Here is an 18087-nt window from a genome sequence, read left to right as displayed (position 1 = left end):
GCTAAATTCCACTTGTAATAGGAGTTTATCCATGTTTATATCCCAGGTACCTCTGGTAGGTTATTTGTTTTCCGCCCCCACCCCCCCCCCATGATAGACTAATTGAATATATCTCCTCCTGGAAAACAGCCTTTAAAATCACCTTCTTTATATGAAAGACATTTTTAGCAATCACACCAGAGGTGGTCTCAGAAATAGCTGATTTTTTTAATATTTATTTTTTAGTCTTAGGTGGACACAATATCTTTATTTTGTTTTTATGTGGTGCTGAGAATCCAACCCAGTGCCTAACGCATGCTAGGCGAGCGCGCTACCACTTGAGCCATATCCCCAACCCCAGAAATAGCTGATTTGATTAGCTAATTGTTGTCAACAACCAAATAAGTACCATGTGAAATTTAAGATTGTTTTTGTCAGAAGTTTGCCATTATTCAAATAGGCCATTTTAAATGGCACACGTGCAGTGGTTATAAGCATATGTGTGTGTGTACAAGTGTGTAGTTTTTGCTATTTTAAAAATAGATATTAAAAGCAGCCCTTGCCAGGTCAAGGAAGTAAGCCTTCAGCTCCTTATTCCTGCCACACATTCTAAGGGAAATCTTGTCCTGGTCTTCGGTTAGACTCAGACTAGCTGTGAAAAGACACTAGCAAGCAGTTTTTAAGTCATGTTCCAGTCTGAGCAGATAGCACTTCTGCAGCTTGGTATAATATGTTGATTTGGTTTTAATTCAGAAGAGTAACTACATGTGGCTTCCTTGTTGTTGTTTTTTTTGTTGTTGTTGTTTGTTTGTTTTGTTGTTGTTGTTGCTTTTGTTTGGTTTGGTTTGGGGTTTTTTTGCTTTATTTTTTTGTAATACGAGGGATGGAACTCAGAGGTCCTTTACCACACAGCTATAACCCCAGCCCTTTTTACTTTTTAATTTGATAGAGGGTCTCACCAAGTTGTCCCCACTGACCTTGAACTTGTGATCCTCCTACCTGCATCCAGAGTCACTGGGATTATAGCCATACACAACCTTGCCTGGTTTACAACTTACTTTGATTTTTTTTTTGAAGAGTAGTTTATAATACCTTTTCGCTTTCTTTTTTTTTAATATTTTAGTTGCAGATGGACACACTACCTTAATTTTGTTTATTTAGTTTTTATTTTATGTGGTGCTGGGGATAGAACCCCATGCCTCATGCATGCTAGGCAAGCACTCTACCACTGAGCCATAACCCCAGCCCTTTTTTGCTTTCTTAAATGTTATTTATCTTACAGGCAAAAGTTTTTTTCTCCTGTGATAAAACATCATTAAGTTTGGAAGTCAGTGGGAAACATGATTTAGTTGTAAAATCAGTGTTATTTCCAACTCTGTTTAAACTCTTATCTGGTCTGACTTTTCTGAGAGAAGGGAAGTGATAGGAGATAGAGGTAGGTGATTTCTGTATCTATGAAGTCTGATAACATTCATGTTAGCAGTTCTCTGTTTAATCCAGCAAAAAGGAACTTTTAATTGCCCGACTCAGTTACTCGTAGAAATTATTGCCAAAAAAAAAAAAAAAAGGACAAAGATGCTGCTTTTGATAACAGACCAAGTTGGCTCTCTGAGGTAAGTTATTAACTTGTATCAGAAACAAAGAACAGCTCTGGGAGTAGAGGCCCATGCCTGTAATCCCATCGACGAAGGAGGCTGAAAACCTGAAGCCAGCCAGGGCAACTCAAAATAAAACCTAAACTAAAAAAGGCTGGATGTATTGCTCATTGGTTGAGCACTCCAAATAAGAAAGAACAGCACCACTTTAGAAATAGAAAACCTGGATTCTGGTCCTTACCACTTTTTTACCCTATGAACTTGGACTTGGGGCAGTTTCTTTCATCTCCGAGTCTCAGTCACTGGTCAAAGGCAGGCAGATGTGGAATCAGATCACCTTTGAGGAGTGTCACTCAGTGGTAAGATCTATTAGCAGAATTTTCCCTGGGAAAAGTAACTGTCTTTGTTTCAGGAAATACCATGATAAACCCCTAGGGCATGAGGCCTGGCTAGGGCTCAGGCAACCAAAAAGAGTCAACGGCTGCACTTACAGAAGCAGGAAATTAATTTTTCTTGGGAGTTGGGGTGTAGGAAGGGGCTCCCTGTAGGGTGGAGGAGTGAGGAGAGGAGTGGGGGAGCTGGGACATTGTTGAAGTAAAGGCTAGTCAGAAACTGCCGGCAGGGAGTGATCAAAAGGACAAGAAAGCCTAAAAGATAATTTTAAGTGGTTTGTGGCATAATGGGCAGTGTGACCCTTCCTCATGACCCCTCCATCTTAGCAACCTTTTACACAGTAATGTTCAGTATGAGTGGGGGGTTCCTTGAAAGAGGAGAAGGAGTCATATGGACACATGGAGGAAAGGAGCCTCTGAAAGGCTGGACCCCAGACACAGAGGCCCTCAGAAATGCTCTCTGTGAGTCAGCAGAGGGCTTGGTAGGGCCTCAGACCAGGTGAAGAGGCCAGCAGAGCCTGCTGCCCAGAGTAGCTGTGAGAAGGCTGCTGCAGGTTGCACTCTGAACACCTCTGTGAGCTTCCTTCTCAGTGTTTCCATCCTGATCACTTAAGCGACAATTTAAAGGTTGATTTCAGAGTCTCCTAGAGTCACCTCCATTTCCATTATTTTAATTAGGACATCAGGCATTGCCCCCTCAAATTGTTTTTCAAGTCCCTCTATATTGTTTATATATCATATCTAGCTTTGGTTAGTTTTGTCATTTTTTGTGGGTTTTTTTTTTTTGTGTGTGTGTGACAGATTCTGGTTTATTTTCTACTTTTTTTAAAATTTATCATTCATATTTTTGTTTACCTGGGACTCTCTGAAAGATTATTTGCAAGGCTCCCACAGCAACCATTTGTAGTTTGATTTCTGTAAACACTCTGCTATAGGACATCAACTTTTAGAATATTTAATAAAATTAGATCATTTTTGCATATCCAAAATGTGACTGCACTTTCAACTTAAATTTTAAAATAAATTTGTATTAAACTATACAATTTTATTTTAGAGAAGTTTCACATTTTCACCCTCTTTCACCCATCCCCCAGCACTGGGGATTGAACCCAGGAACTCATGCATGTCAAGGAAGTGCTCTACCTCTGAGTCACTCTCCAGCCCCTACATTATTATTAAATGATCTCAAATTATCATTTTGGAGTTGCTATTAACAATAACCTTAAAGATTATATTAGTGGGAGAGTAGATTGGTATGATCTTTCTGTTAAGCAGTTTGGCAATATAATACTAATCAAGAGCCTTAAAGATGTTTATGCCCTTCTGCACAGTGATCACACTTCTAGGAATCTTTCTATTAGAAACATAGTCATATACTACATAATGGCATTTCAGTCAATAATGGTCCATATATATGACAGTGGTCTCATAAGATTCTATTGCCTAGTGACATTATATCTATCTGAGTTTGTGCAAGTATATTCTACAATGTTCCCACAATGACAAAATTACCTAACAACAAATTTCTCAGAATATATCCTCATTATTAAGTGATGTGACTGTAATCCAAAGTGTGGTCAAAGATGTACGACAGGGGCTGGGGTTGTGACTCAGTAGTAGAGTGCTTGCCTAGTACATGTGAGGCACTGGGTTCGATCCTCAGCACCACATAAATATAAAATGAAGATATTGTGTCAACCTAAAACTAAAAAATAAACATTAAAAAAAATTTCCCCTCACTCCCATTTAAAAAAAAAGTACGACAATGTTTACTGCAACATTATTTGTGTGACAAATTGGAAACAACCTGAATACCCAGCAAAAGGAAAGTAGATTGTTGTATCCACATGATAAAAATTAGGCAGCAGTGAAAAACTGTAAATTTAGGGCTGGGGTTGTGGCTCAGTGGCAGAGTACTTGCTTCACACATGTGAGGCACTGGGTTCAATCCTCAGCACCACATAAAAATAAGTAAACAAAATAAAGATACTGTTTCCATCGATAACTAACATAAGAAAAAAACTATAATTTTCCCTAAAACTGGTAACAGTTGAAAATAACTTGGATAACCTCTCTGAATGTCTAGGACTTTAAGAATGGAAAGCAGGAGTAGTTCTGTTTGCTATAGGGCTGACATTTGACTATGAAAATCAACCCATCCTGAAGGTGGAGGGTCTCATTTCAGAGGATTGGCTTCAGGTCTAGAGTTTTGTCAATCTAGAGGCCTTCAAAATCTGTATTTTTACTACAGTTTCCTTGTGATTCTGACAGGAGAGTGGCTGGCGACCATCCCTCTACCCTATCCTCAAACACAGAGGCCTTTACTCTGGCAAAAACTGGGAAAGCCAGCAGGGAAAAAAAACTGCTTTTTCAAGAAATGTTTACTCTCTGGGGAAATGCTATTTTGAAGTTGGAGTTTTTAAAATATATGTATTATTCCAAATTTGTGGGGAAAATTAATAGAAACTTAGAAAAAAATAAACACATCAAAATATTTATAGGGTTTATATCTGAGTGATGGAATTATAGATGACTTATGGGGAATCATGACTGTGTTAGTCAGCTTTTTCACTGCTGTGGCTAAAAGACCTGACAAGAATAATTTTAGAGGAGGAAAAGTTTATTTGGGGACTCATGGTTTCAGAGGTCTCAGTTCGTGGATAGCTGGCTTCCTTCCTCAGGGCTCAAGGTAAGACAGAATATCATGGCAGCAGAGCATGGTGGAGGGAAGCAGCTCACATGATGATCAGGAAGCAGAGAGGGACTTCACTCAACAGGTAACAAGATCAGTACCCCAAAGGCATGCTCCCAGTGCTCACCTCCTCCAGCCACACCCTATCTGCCTTCATTTACCATTCAGTTAATCTTCCTGAGGGGATTAATTCAATGATTGAGTTAAGGCTCTCATAACCCCATCATTTCTCTAAACCTTCTTGCATTGTTTCACACATGAGCTTTTGGAGACACCTCACATCCAAACCATAACAATGACTCAGGTGACATAATTTGCCCAAGTTCTCATAATCAGCAAAATGCTGGAGGAAAGATATAGATTCAAATGAACTTGATTATAAAGCCTGTTCTCCTTTTTCCCTATATTTTTTATTGGTGCATTATAGTTTGGACATGTGTTGTTATATATTAATACATGCACACAATTTGTGGGGGTGATACTGGGGATTGAATTCAGGAGCACTCGACCACTGGGCCCCAGCCCCAGCCCTATTTTATACTTTTTTTATTTAGAGACAGGGTCTCACTGAGTTGCTTAGCACCTCACTTTTGCTGAGGCTGGCTTTGAACTTGCCATCCTCCTGCTTCAACCTCCCAAGCTCCTGGGATTACAGGCCTGTGCCACTGCACCCAGCTACAGGCACACAATTTAACAACATAATTTGGCCAATATTATTCCCCAGCATTTCCCTTTTATCTCCCCTCCTCCTGCAACCCCCTGTCCCTCTACTCTCCTGACCTTCCTTCAATTTTCATAAATTCCCATCCTCCTTTCTTTTCCTTTTTCCTCTCTAGTTCCTGCATATGGAAAGAAAACATATAACCCTTGACCTTCTAAGTTTGGCTTATTTCGCTTATCATAATGTTCTCAAGTTCTAAACATTTTCCTACAGATGACATAATTTCATTTTTCTTTATGGCTCAATGAAACTCCATTGTGTATTTTCTTTATTCATCCATTGATGGATACTAAGCTAGTTCCATATTTTGACTATTGTGAAGTGTGCTGATATAAATGTGGGTCTGCATGTAGTGTTACAGTATGATGATGACTTTAATTCTTTAGGATAAATACCTGGGAGTGGTCAGAGAGTGGTTCATTCCTAGTCCTTTGAGAAGCCTACATACTGATTTCCATAGTGATTATACTAATTTACAATCCCACCAACAGTGTAAAATTGGTTTTTTTCCCACATCGTCTCCACATTTTTTATTATTTATATTCTTGATGGCTGCCATTCTGACTGGAGTATAAAGCCTGTTCTCTAACAGCTTCCGAAATAGTATTTACATAAAAATAACTATAGGAGGAATATAAATACGACATTCTAACTATGGTAGATTGAATTATTGATCCCCATGCCACGTCCTCCTGATGAACAGAATGTATTCCATGCACTTTGATTTTGGCTTTGCCATGTGGTTTGCTTTCGTCAGTGGATTGAGGGTGAATATAAACAAAGGAAAGGCTCTAAGTGGACTAGCAAAATTTTGCTTGAACTTTTCCATGAGAATAACATGTTTCGGTAATCTCTGATCCAAGGGCAATGAGAAATATGTGGAGCAAACATGGGCCCATCCCATAGTTTAAAGTATGATCTTATCTAACTGCAGCTTAAAACATCTGCCAACTTGAAGACACTTGGTGAAAAATAAATGACTATGATTTTATATCAATGTGTTGTGGGTTGTTTTATTTTTATGTAGAATTATTATGGTAGATTGATATAAAACACAAAGAGAATCTTGGTATATTAATACAGGTTCAGATTTGTTATGCAATGTTATAGAAGCTATAGGTAGTCAACATCTGGAAAAAGGATATAACAAAGCCTTTTATTTAATGTAACCCTCCTTGTCCCATGGTATGAGATCTAGTCTCCAGTGAGGAGAGAAATATTTACATAAGGAGTACATGACATTCTAAGAAAAAATAAAATAAAAAAGGAACACAAACCCCAAATCTCTAAAGTCTAGGGTTGGGAAAGAGAGTGGATATGAACCAGGCCAAGGGTAGGGGTTGAACAATGAAGAACAGGGACAATATACCCTGATCTCCAGAACTCAGAAGATAGCATTTTTCTATTTGGGGGCATGGAAACACTTTCTGCCCATCATGAGACCCCAACAAGGGCATAGATGTAAAGAATAGAAGATTCCAAACTCAAAAACCTTTATGATTGGAGCTGGCAGGACCTGAGATCCAGCCATTGTGAGCATCCCTCTGTGAGCTTTGGGTAGCTGTGAATTGGCAAGTCTGTGGACTGTACCCTTGGAGTCCAACACTGATCCCACATTCATAGTCCCCTGTCGTTTTTCTGCTTCTCAAGAATGAGAGCATATTTCTTTTAATTAACTACATTTTCTTTTTTTTCTCTCTGTGCTCTTAGTGCTGATAGTATAAATTCTTAGTTGGTTCACTCTCAACAATTACCCCTAGTCAAGAAAGTTATTATCACTGTTTTTGTCCTGTTAGGACTTTTTAAAATTTTTGGTTTATTTTATTTTTGCAGTGTTGGGAACCAAACATGCTAGATAAGGCACTCTACTACTAAGCTATGCACTCAGTGCCTTAGTTAACTATATTTTCTGGTGTACCATGAACTATTTTTTAAACCACCAAATATTCCTTTGCACTTTAGTTTTTAATTGCTGCAACATATTATCCTAGGTATCTATTTAGGATAGGAACTTGGAAACATTTTCTCTCATGTCATATCTTCTACCTTTAAATTTTCTAAAAAAAAAAAAATGAAATCATACCCAAAGCAAACATACTAATTGAAACTACCAGAAAGTGAATTAAAGGGAGAAGAGAAAAATCAAAGAGAATACAAAAGATAAAAGAAACATTTCAATCAAAACCATAAAATGAGATATAAGCAAATAGACTTGCATAAGATTGGTTCTCTAAAGTATTCATTAATATTTAATAAGAAATATCTATGAACAAGCATACCATGAGACAAAATTTTACATCTTCTTTTATAAATCTAAACTCTGAAAATTTATTCTAAGCATGTTTCAAAACTAGAAAAGATGTTTGGCTGCATGACTGAATAGTTCCTAGAAAACACAATCCTCACACAGATCACTAAACTTTGAATGAAATACAAAACCCCAAAGCCTAAAGAGATTAAACAAAGCAGGTATATCCTAGAGAGGACTCAACAGTCAGGAGAAAAACAAACTTCAAAAGGTAAGTTATCCATTGATGGAGCCTCTTCCCTGAAGACAGGCCAGGATCAGCACTGCATGTGGTAGCTAAAGCAGAGAAAACACTTGCTGTCTTTCTGGTCAAAAGCATCCCAGGACAAGATTCAGGGAATCCCCGATACTAGAGAAGGGAAAGTGGGATTCTAGAAAGAGGCATAGAGGAAAGGCTATCAATTCTGTATCTAAACTCTTTCCAAAACACTAGTTGACCCCTGAACCACCCAGGTTTGAGAAAAATTTGAGCTAAGAACAAAAGAATTGACATTTGAGCTCCCATCAAAGGGATAGGCAGGGTTTTTTTTTTCCAGTTCAAGTTCAATCAAATTAATTGCCTGTTTTAAAAATGATGCGTATTCTTCTGAGAATATAGCAGAATCCAGAATCTCTACAATTTATAAGGTCCAGAATGCAGTCAAATGATCCATGAAAACGTGATGCATTTTTCTGAGAAAAGACAATCAACAGAGACCAACAATGAGCACACCACTCAACTGAAATTAGAAGATAAGGATTTAAAAGCTACTATATCCATAGTCAAAGACATAAAGGAAAATGAGATCACAATGAAAAGATAGAGAATCTTAGGAGACATGGAAACTTTAAAAAAAAATCTAGAACTGAAACAACATCTGAAATGAAAAATTCACAGGATAATATTAATAGCAGAATATAGATCAAAGAGAAACAACCCAGGAAGTTTGAAAAGTATTCAATCTGAAGAAAAAGAGGGAAAATAGTGAAAAAATAAATAGCTCCAGGGACTTGTGAAGCAATATTAAAAGTCCAATATATGGGTTGTCAAAGTAAAGAGAATGAGGATGTTCTTTCCTCATTCCCTGAATAATTTAGGAAACACTAATAAAAACTTTCCTATACAAAAGGCCCCAACTTATGATAGTTTGATTTAATTTTTGATCAATTTTGTGATGGTGTAAAGGTGATAATCCTTTAATAGAAACCAAATCTTTATTTTCATCTACTCCTGGGCTAGGGATATGCTCTACATTATACTCTCAAGCTACAGTCAACTCTCTATCATATTGACTTTGGAACTGACTTTTTCAATGAGACTCTTAAAGTGTAAGACATAAAATCAAGAATCACAAACGGGATAGTATCAAACTAAAAAGCTTCTTCACAGCAAAGGAAGCAATCAAGAATATGAAGAGAGAGCCAACAGAATAGGAGAAAATCTTTACCATCACACCTCAGATAGAGCGTTCATCTCCAGGAATACAGAGAACTCAAAAAACTTAACACCAAAAAAATCAAATAAACCAATCAACAAAGGGGAAAAGAACTGAACAAGCACTTTACAGAAGAAGAAATATGAATGTTCAAAAATATGTAAAAATTGTTTACATTTCTAGCAATTAGAGAAATGCAAATTAAAGTTACACTGTGATTCCATCTCACTCCAGTCAGAATGGCAGTTATCAAGAATACAAGTAACAAACCCACCTCAATTTCAAGAGTCAAATAAACCACAACTCAATAATACTGGGTGACTTTAACACACCTCTCAAACTACTGCATAGAGCCTCCAAAGAAAAACTAAAAAAAGAAACTGTAGAAATAATTGACAGATTGGCCCCAAGTGGGCGCGACGCCAGATGTCATCCTGGAGGAAAGAACATCTTGGTCCTGATGTCTGACCATGGAGATGTGAGCCTCCCACCCAAAGACAGGGTAAGGGCTCTGTTCCAGTTGGGAAGTACCGTGGAAGTGAAGGAAGACATTCCACCCTCTCCATACTTCGATCTGAAGTTGAGATGATCCATTTACTCTGAGCAAGGCAACATTGAACATGCCTTCATCCTCTATAACATGTAAATCATGCTTTTTATTGAGAAACTACCAAAGCATCGAGATTATAAATCAGCTGTTATTCCTGAAAAGAAAGATACAGTGAAGAAATTAAAGTAGATTGCATTTCCCAAAGCAGAACAGCTGAAGGCAGAGCTGTTAAAACCATATACCAAAGAATATACACAGTATAATGAAGAAAAGAAGAAAAAAGCAGAGGGATTTGCCCAGAATATGGCTATCCAGTAAGAATTGGAAAAGGAAAGACAGAGGATAGCACAGCAAAAGCAGCAACAGATGGAACAGGAAGAGTTCCATGCCTTTGAAGAAATGATCCAGAACCAGGAGCTAGAAAAAGAGCAACTGAAAATTGTACAGGAATTTGGGGAGGTGGATCCTGGCCTAGGTGGTCCACTGGTGCCTGACTTGGAAAAGCCCTCCTTAGATGGGTTCTCCACCTCGCCTGTGTCATCCACACAGCCTTCAGACTGTAACACAACTGAAAGGCCAGCTAAGCCACCAGTGGTGGACAGATCCTTGGAACCTGGAGCTCTAAGCAACACTGAGAGTATTCCTACAATTGATGGATTGCACCATGTGGTGGTGCCCGGGAGGCTGTGTCTGCAGTTTCTCCAGTTAGCCAGTGCCAACACGGCTCGGAGAGTACAAACGTGGAATTCTCTTGGAAAACTGAGGAGGAATGAATTTACCATTACCCCTGTTCTCATCCCCAAGCAAACTGCTGGGTCTGATTATTGCAACACAGAGAATGAAGAACAATTTTTCCTCATACAGGATCAGCAGGGTCTCATTACACTGGGCTGGATTCATACCCATCCCACACAGACCACCTTTCTCTCCAGTGTCCACGTACACACTCACTATTCCTACCAGATGATGCTGCCAGAGTCAATAGCTATTGTCTGATCCCCCAAGTTTCAGGAAACTGGATTCTTTCAATTAACTGACCATGGACTAGAAGAGATTTCTTCATGTCACCAGAAAGGATTTCATCCCCACAGCAAGGATCCACTCTGTTTTGTAGCTATATCCACGTGACTGTTGTGGACAGAGCAGTGATTGTCACAGACCCTTGATGAGAATTTGGCTCACACACCTTCTGAACACTCTAAAACCATATCAATGTACTATAGCCCCTTAATTTAAGCTTCCTAGAGAGCTTTGGAAGATTTTTAAGACGGAATAGGAAGGTAGCAACACCTGGGAAAGAACTGATTTTTTTATTTCTGGTTTAAAAAGAAATAATTGATTTATATTTTTAGGCCAATCTGGAAAGGAGCAATAGTCTCAGTAAAGCAACTAACTCAAAAATTAAGTCAAAAGAATGGTATGAGGAGCACCCATATGTCCTTCTTTCTGGATTCACCAAGTGTTAACCTTTTTATTTTTTCTCTAAGCTATCTTATAATTTATCTGTCAACTTGTTTATAATCTACCTTAAGTGAGGGCATCCATACATAAATTTGGAAGCCATCTAAAACCTTTTAAGTTTTCCTTTGGTTTATGGGAATATTAATGGAGCTTATTACAAGGGTGAGGGACATCTCACTACATCTGAAGAGACAGTGAGACTCATAAACCTTGAAGAATGATTTTGTCTGGAATTGTGTTTTTTAACAAATATTTCAGGATGTATTTCCTCTGCAATAAAATAACAACTTAAAAAAAGAAAATATAGAACTAAATAATATAATCAATAATTTAGACTAAACAGACATATAGAATATTTCATCCATCAATGAGCAAATACACTTTCTTCTCAACATGGATCCTTCTCTCAAATAGATCATATCTTATGCCACAAAGCAACTCTTAGCAAATACAAAAAAAAAAAAAAAATAGAGATAATACCCTGCATTCTATCAGGCCATAGTGGACTGAAATTAGAAATCAATGATAAAATAAAAAATAGAAGCTACTCTAACACTTGGAGACTAAATAATATGCTATTAAATGATGAACGTACAGCAGAATAAATCAGGGATGAAATTTAAAAAATAAATTAGAGGTAAATGAGAATAGTGATACAACATATCAAAGTCTCTGGGACACTATGAAGGCAGTGCTAAGAGGAAAGACCATTGCATTGGGTTCATTCACTAAAAGAATAGAAAGTAAGTGAATAGATGACCTAATATTACATTACAAAGCCCTAGAAAAAGGACAAATCAACACCAAAAGCAGAAGACAGAAAATAATTAAAATCAGAGCTGAAGTCAATGAAATTGAAAAAAAAATTTGACAAAACAAAAAGTTGATTCTTCAAAAAAATACATAAATTGATAAACCCTTAGCCATGCTAATGAAGAGAGAGAGACAACTCCAAAAATACATGATGAAAAAGGGAATATCACAACAGACACTACTGAAAAACAGAAGATAATCAGAAACTATTTTGAAAATTTATACTCCAATAAAATAGAAAATCTTGAAGATATCAACAAATTATGAACTACCCACACTGAATCAGGAGGAAATACACAATATAAACAGACCAATTTCAAGCAATGAAATAGAAGCCTAGCAACCAAGAAAAGCCAAGGACCAGATGATTCTCAGCTGAGTCTACAAGGCCTTCAAAGAAGAATTAACACCAACACTCCTCAAATTATTCCATGAAATAGAAAAGGAGGAAACTCTTCCAAACTTATTCTATGAAGCTAATATCACCCTAATACCAAAACTAGACAAAGACACATCAAGGAAAGAAAACTTCAAACCGGTATCTATGGTGATCATAGATGTAAGAATTCTCATTAAAATTGGCAAATCACATACAAAAACATATTAAAAAGATAGTGCACCATGATCAAGTGGGGTTCATCCCAGGGATGCAAGGTTGGTTCAACACATGGAAATCAATAAATGTAATTCATTACATCAATGACTTAAAGACAAAAATCACATGATCCTCTCAATAGATGTACAGAAAGCATTGGACAAAATACAGCACCCCTTCATGTTCAAAACACTAGAAAAACTAAGGATAGTAGGAACATACCTCAACATTGTAAAAGCTATATATACTAAACTCAAGGCCAGCATTATTCTAAATTGAAAGCATTCCCTCTAAGAACTGGAACAAGACAAAAAATGGGCTAAGGAACTGAACAGATATTTCACAGAAGAAGAAATACAATCAATGGACACTTTCACCACTTTTATTCAACATCGTCCTTGAAACTCTAACCAGAGCAATCAGATGAAAGAAAGTGATAAAAATAGGAAAAGAAAAACTCAAACTATCCCTATTTGCCTACGACATGATCTTATATTTAGAAGATCCAAAAAATTACATCAGAAAACTTCTAGAATTGATAAATGAATTCAGCAAAGTAGTAGGATATAAAATTAATACCTGCTGGATGCAGTTGCAGTGAGGCAGGAGGATCGCAAGTTCAAAGCCAGCCTCAGCAATAGTGAGGTGTTAAGCAACTCAGTGAGACCCTGTTTCTAAATAAAATACAAAAAGGGCTGGGGGTGTGGTTCAGTGGTTGAGTGCCTGAGTTCAATGTCTGGTACCACCCCCACCCCCCCAATTTTTTTACACCCATAAATCAAATATATTCCTATACATCAGTGATGACTCCACCAAAAGAAAAATTAGGAAAACTACCCCATTTACAATAGCCTCAAAAATAAAATATTTGGAATCAATCTAACAAAAGAGGTGAAAGATCTCTATAATGAAAACTATAGAACACTGAAGAAAGACACTGAAGAAGACCTTAGAAGATGGAAAGATCTCCCATGTTCTTGGATACGCAGAATTAACATTGTCAAAATGGCCACACTACCAAAAGTGTTGTACAGATTTAATGCAATTCCTATTAAAATCCCAATGACATTCTTCATAGAAATAGAAAATGCAGTCATGAAATTCATTTGGAAAAATAAGAGGCCCAGAATAGCCAAAGCAATCTTTAGGAAGCAAAGTGAAGCAGGAAACATCACAATACCAGACCTTAAATTACACTACAGTGCTATAGTAATAAAAACAGCATGGTATTGGCACCAAAACAGACACATAAACAAATGGTACAGAATAGAAGACACAGACAACATAAATACAATTATTTTTGTACTTGACAAAGGTGCCAAAAACATACATTGGAGAAAAAATGGTACCTCTTCAACAAGTGGTACTAGGAGAACTGGAAATCCATATGTAGCAAAATGAAATTAGACTTTTATCTCTCATCCTTCACAAAATTCAACTCAAAAGTGGATCAAGGATCTAGGCACTAGAACAGAGACCATGTGCCTAACAGAAGAAAAAGTGGGCCCAAATATCTACCATGTCATCTTAGGAACTAACTTCCTTAACAAGACTCCTAAAGAACAAGAAGTAAAATCAAGAATCAATAAATGGGGGGGAAAAAGAATAAATGGGATGGAATCATACTGAAAAGCTTCTTCACATCAAAGGAAACAATCAATAATGTGAAAAGAGAGCCTACAAAATGGGAGAAAATTTTTACCACATGCACCTCAGATAGAGCATTAATCTCCAGGATATATAAAAAACTAAAAAAATTAAATAATATGATAACACAATCAATAAATGGGCTAAGCAACTGAACAGACATTTCACAGAAGAAATACAATCAATCAACAAATAGATGAAAAAATGTTCAACATGTCTAACAATTAGAGAAATGCGAATCAAAACTCTACTTAGATTCCATCTCACTCTAGTTAAAATGGCAATTATCAAGAACACAAGCAACAATAAATTTTGGTGAGGATGTGGGGGAATAAAGTACACCTGGTGGACTGCAAATTGGTGCAACCACTCTGGAAAGCAGCATAGTGATTCCTTAGAAAACTTGGAATGAAACCACCATTTGACCCAGTTATCCCACTCCTTGGTCTATACCCAAAGGACTTAGAATCAGCATACTTTAATGATACAGCCACATCAGTGTTAATAGCAGTTCAATTCACAATAACCAAGCTATGGAACTAACCTAGATATCCTTCAACAAATGAATAGATAGGGATTCCACCTCTTGGGTCCCCTTCTTCCTCCAGGGAGAAGTCTTTTCTGCTGTCCTTTAATAAAGCTTTTACTTTCCACTCTAAACTTGCCTCGGCATGCTTCTCTGGTGTTATACTTCAGCATTGGGGAATCAAGGACTTGTCACCGATCACCCATCATTCAAATGGACCTCCAGCATGTTACTTCTCAATTGGACTTCTATCACGGACCACTCGATAGACCCGATTTTTAAAAAGGGGGACTCCAAAACTGCTTGCTCAACACTGCCCCCTTTCAGCTCAAAGAAGCCAGAATGGTCATCAGTCCCTTTCCTTACAGTAGTAAGGAGTTCCCCAAATTAGAGGGAGGAATGAAGCCAGATTTACAAATAGGTAGTTAGTGTAGTTAGGTAAATCGGGTCTAATATGGAGTAAAATAGAGAATGAAGGCCATATTGAGAATGTAGTCCAGGAAAAGGGGAATTAAAAATGTCCCCAAGGCCCAGAGCCCATCCCAAGGAAATGTTAATGAAGCAGCTCCCAGCAAACATGGAGATGCTAATCCAAAAGTCCTTCCTGCCCAGATTACTCCTTCAGCCCACCTGTCTCCCACCCTTTGGGCCTTTCCACCTACATTCCATCACTGCAAGATAACAGAACTAAGGACAGGAATGTGGGAAAGCTGAAAGAAGACCTTAGCTATAAAAAGGGAAAGACATCACCCTTCCACGGATTCCACCTCTTGGGTCCCCTTCTTCCTCCGGGGAAGTCCTTTCTGCTGTCCTTTAATAAAGCTTTTACTTTCCACTCTTAAAAAAAAAAACCCACAAATGAATGGATAAAGAAAATGTGGTTTATATACACAATGGAATATAACTCAGCCATAAAGAAGAAAGAAATGATGGCATTTGCTGGTAAATGGATAGAACTGGAGACAATTATGCTAAGTGAAATAAGACAGTTCCAAAAAAGCAAAAGCCAAATGTTCTCTCTGATATGTGGATGCTAACCCACAACAAGAGAGGATGGGAAGAGGAAAATAGAAGTACTTTGGATTAGACAAAGGGGGATGAAGCCAAAGGGGTGGGGAGGAGAATAGGAAGGACAGTAGAATTAATTGCACATAACATTCTTATACTTGAATACACATGACCAGGGTGATTCCACATCATGTACAACCACAAGAATAGGATCCTAGTTAGAGTAAGTTATACTCCATGTATGTATAATATGCCAAAATAACTCCACTGTCATATATATATATATATATATATATATATATATATATATATATATATAAAGAACAAATTTTTAAAAAAGATCGAAACTCAAAGAACAAAAAGAAAAAAAAAAAAAGATACTGGGCAGTGGCAGCAACCTCAGCTCCCAGTCAGCTACACAATCACGAGTGTACACAACTAATAGTCTTCAGGGTACTGTGTTGCTAAGCTATGATGTTAGGCATGTTAGATATGTTAAATTGGTTAGATTGCAATGTTTTCAATTGATCTGGATGTAACCCCATCTCAAGTTGAGGAACATTTGTGTTAGTCAGATATAAATGTACCAATTAAAGAAAGTCAAGTGAAATCTAAGCAGGGTAACCAAGATACATCATGGTCCAATGGCCAAAAGCCATGAAGAGGAAATTATGAAAACATTATATACCAGAGAATAATAATTTGAGTGACTGACTTTAATATGAAACTTATGGCGACAGTAAAATATGTTTTAAATGCTGGAAAAAAACTGTCTGTCCAGAATTGCGTATCCAACAGAAGTATCTTTCAACAGTAAAAGCAAATGGATGATCTTTTTGGATTAAGAACATGAAGATAATGTGTTATTAGCTGGAGAGTACTGTAAGAAATGATACAGGAAATTCTTCAGGCTGAAGGGTATGAATACGAAGATGGAAATTCACCTTCAGGAAGGCATGAAGAATATCAGAGATGGCAAATATCTGAATAATATAAAAGACTTTACCATAAATTTCTTTTAAATTGTCAGTTTAAAGTGAAAATTATAATTTCTTGTGGAATTTTTAATACATATATAAGTAATACATATGATAGGTGTTGCACAAAGACTGGAGAGGCTGGGGAAGCTCATGTGTTTTCAAGGTTCTACCTTTCACATAAAGCGATGATACAAAATAAACTCCAAATTAGACTTTGAAAAGTGATAGATGCATACTGTCATCCCCAGAACACCCATCAGTAATTCAGGAAGAATAGTGAAAAGGACAATTGATGTAACAGAGTTCAGGGTCAGGGGTGTAGCTCAGCATAGAGTGCTCGTCTAGCATATGTAAGGCCCTGGGTTTGATTCCCACATACAAAATCATCACCATTATCCAAAAGATAGAAGAGGAATATAGAAACATCAAAAAGCAAACCCTTCTGTAGTTTCCCTTTGCTCCCAGAACAAAAATCCTGAAAGCCTCCTTGGCCTGGTCTTGCCAACCTCTCCAGCCTCACCTCTCCCATCCACTAAGCTTCTCCTCCACATTCAAATTTCTCTCTACTCACTCTTTTCTGTCAGCTCTTGCCAGGGACACTCTTCCCAACATCCTTCTACCAGGCTAACTCCTGAACATTCTTCAGGTCTCAGCTCAGGTGACTTCAGGAAGCCTTTCGGGGCCAAGATGCCCTCCTGTGTGGTCCATTGTGCCCCAGATATCCTCCCTCACTCCAGTCACCTAGTCTCTGAAATCTCTTGCTTACTGCCTCTATTTCCCTGAAGTAAGACTCAGGAGGGCAGGGATATGGCTCAGCATTCCATGCCCTGGACTTGCTCGGTGCTTAGTAGCTACTAAGTGCTTAGTAAGCATTTGTCAAGGGACTAAAAGAGTGAGTGAATGAGTAGAGAAGGCCGATTGGTTAGTTTGTTGGAGGAGAGTTCCTGTGCTGGGGGGCGGGGGAAGCTACCATAAAAAAGAATGCAGAGAGAAACTGAAAGTAGGAGAAGCTGTGCTGGCAGGAAAGAAGGCCAAGGTGTCCTGTCCTCCAGGTTTAACCATGTTGTCATAAATGGCAGGATTTCCTTCTCTTAAAGGCTAATAGTGTGTGTGTGTGTGTGTGTGTGTGTGTGTGTGTGCGTGTGTGTGTGTGTGTGTGTGTGTGTGTGTGTGTGTGTGTGAGAGATGCATTTTATCTGTTTATCCGTGGAGGGAAACTTAAGGATTTTTCCCATTTCTTAGCTGTTGTGAATAGTGTGGCAATAAATGTGGCCTAGGTGTCTCTTCATTTCCTGTCTGACTTCATTTCCTGTGTGTCCGTATCCAGAGGTGGGACTGCTGGATCCTATGGTCCTTCTATTTCTAATTTGCAGAAGAACTTCCATACACTCTTCCATAATAGCTC

General features: G+C 37.8%; 1 pseudogene across 1 annotated transcript; it reads left to right on the top strand.

Annotated features, from left to right (window-relative positions):
• The first annotated feature begins 9551 nt into the window (after positions 1–9551).
• LOC308653394 (STAM-binding protein-like) lies at positions 9552–10818 on the top strand (annotated as a pseudogene). Its single transcript has one exon. The product of its transcript is annotated as an STAM-binding protein-like (transcript).
• Positions 10819–18087: the final 7269 nt, after the last annotated feature.

Source organism: Spermophilus citellus, assembly GCF_964194105.1.
Source record: "Spermophilus citellus genome assembly, chromosome: 7".
Lineage (NCBI taxonomy): Eukaryota > Metazoa > Chordata > Mammalia > Rodentia > Sciuridae > Spermophilus > Spermophilus citellus.
This window is presented reverse-complemented; position numbering and strand designations above follow the sequence as displayed.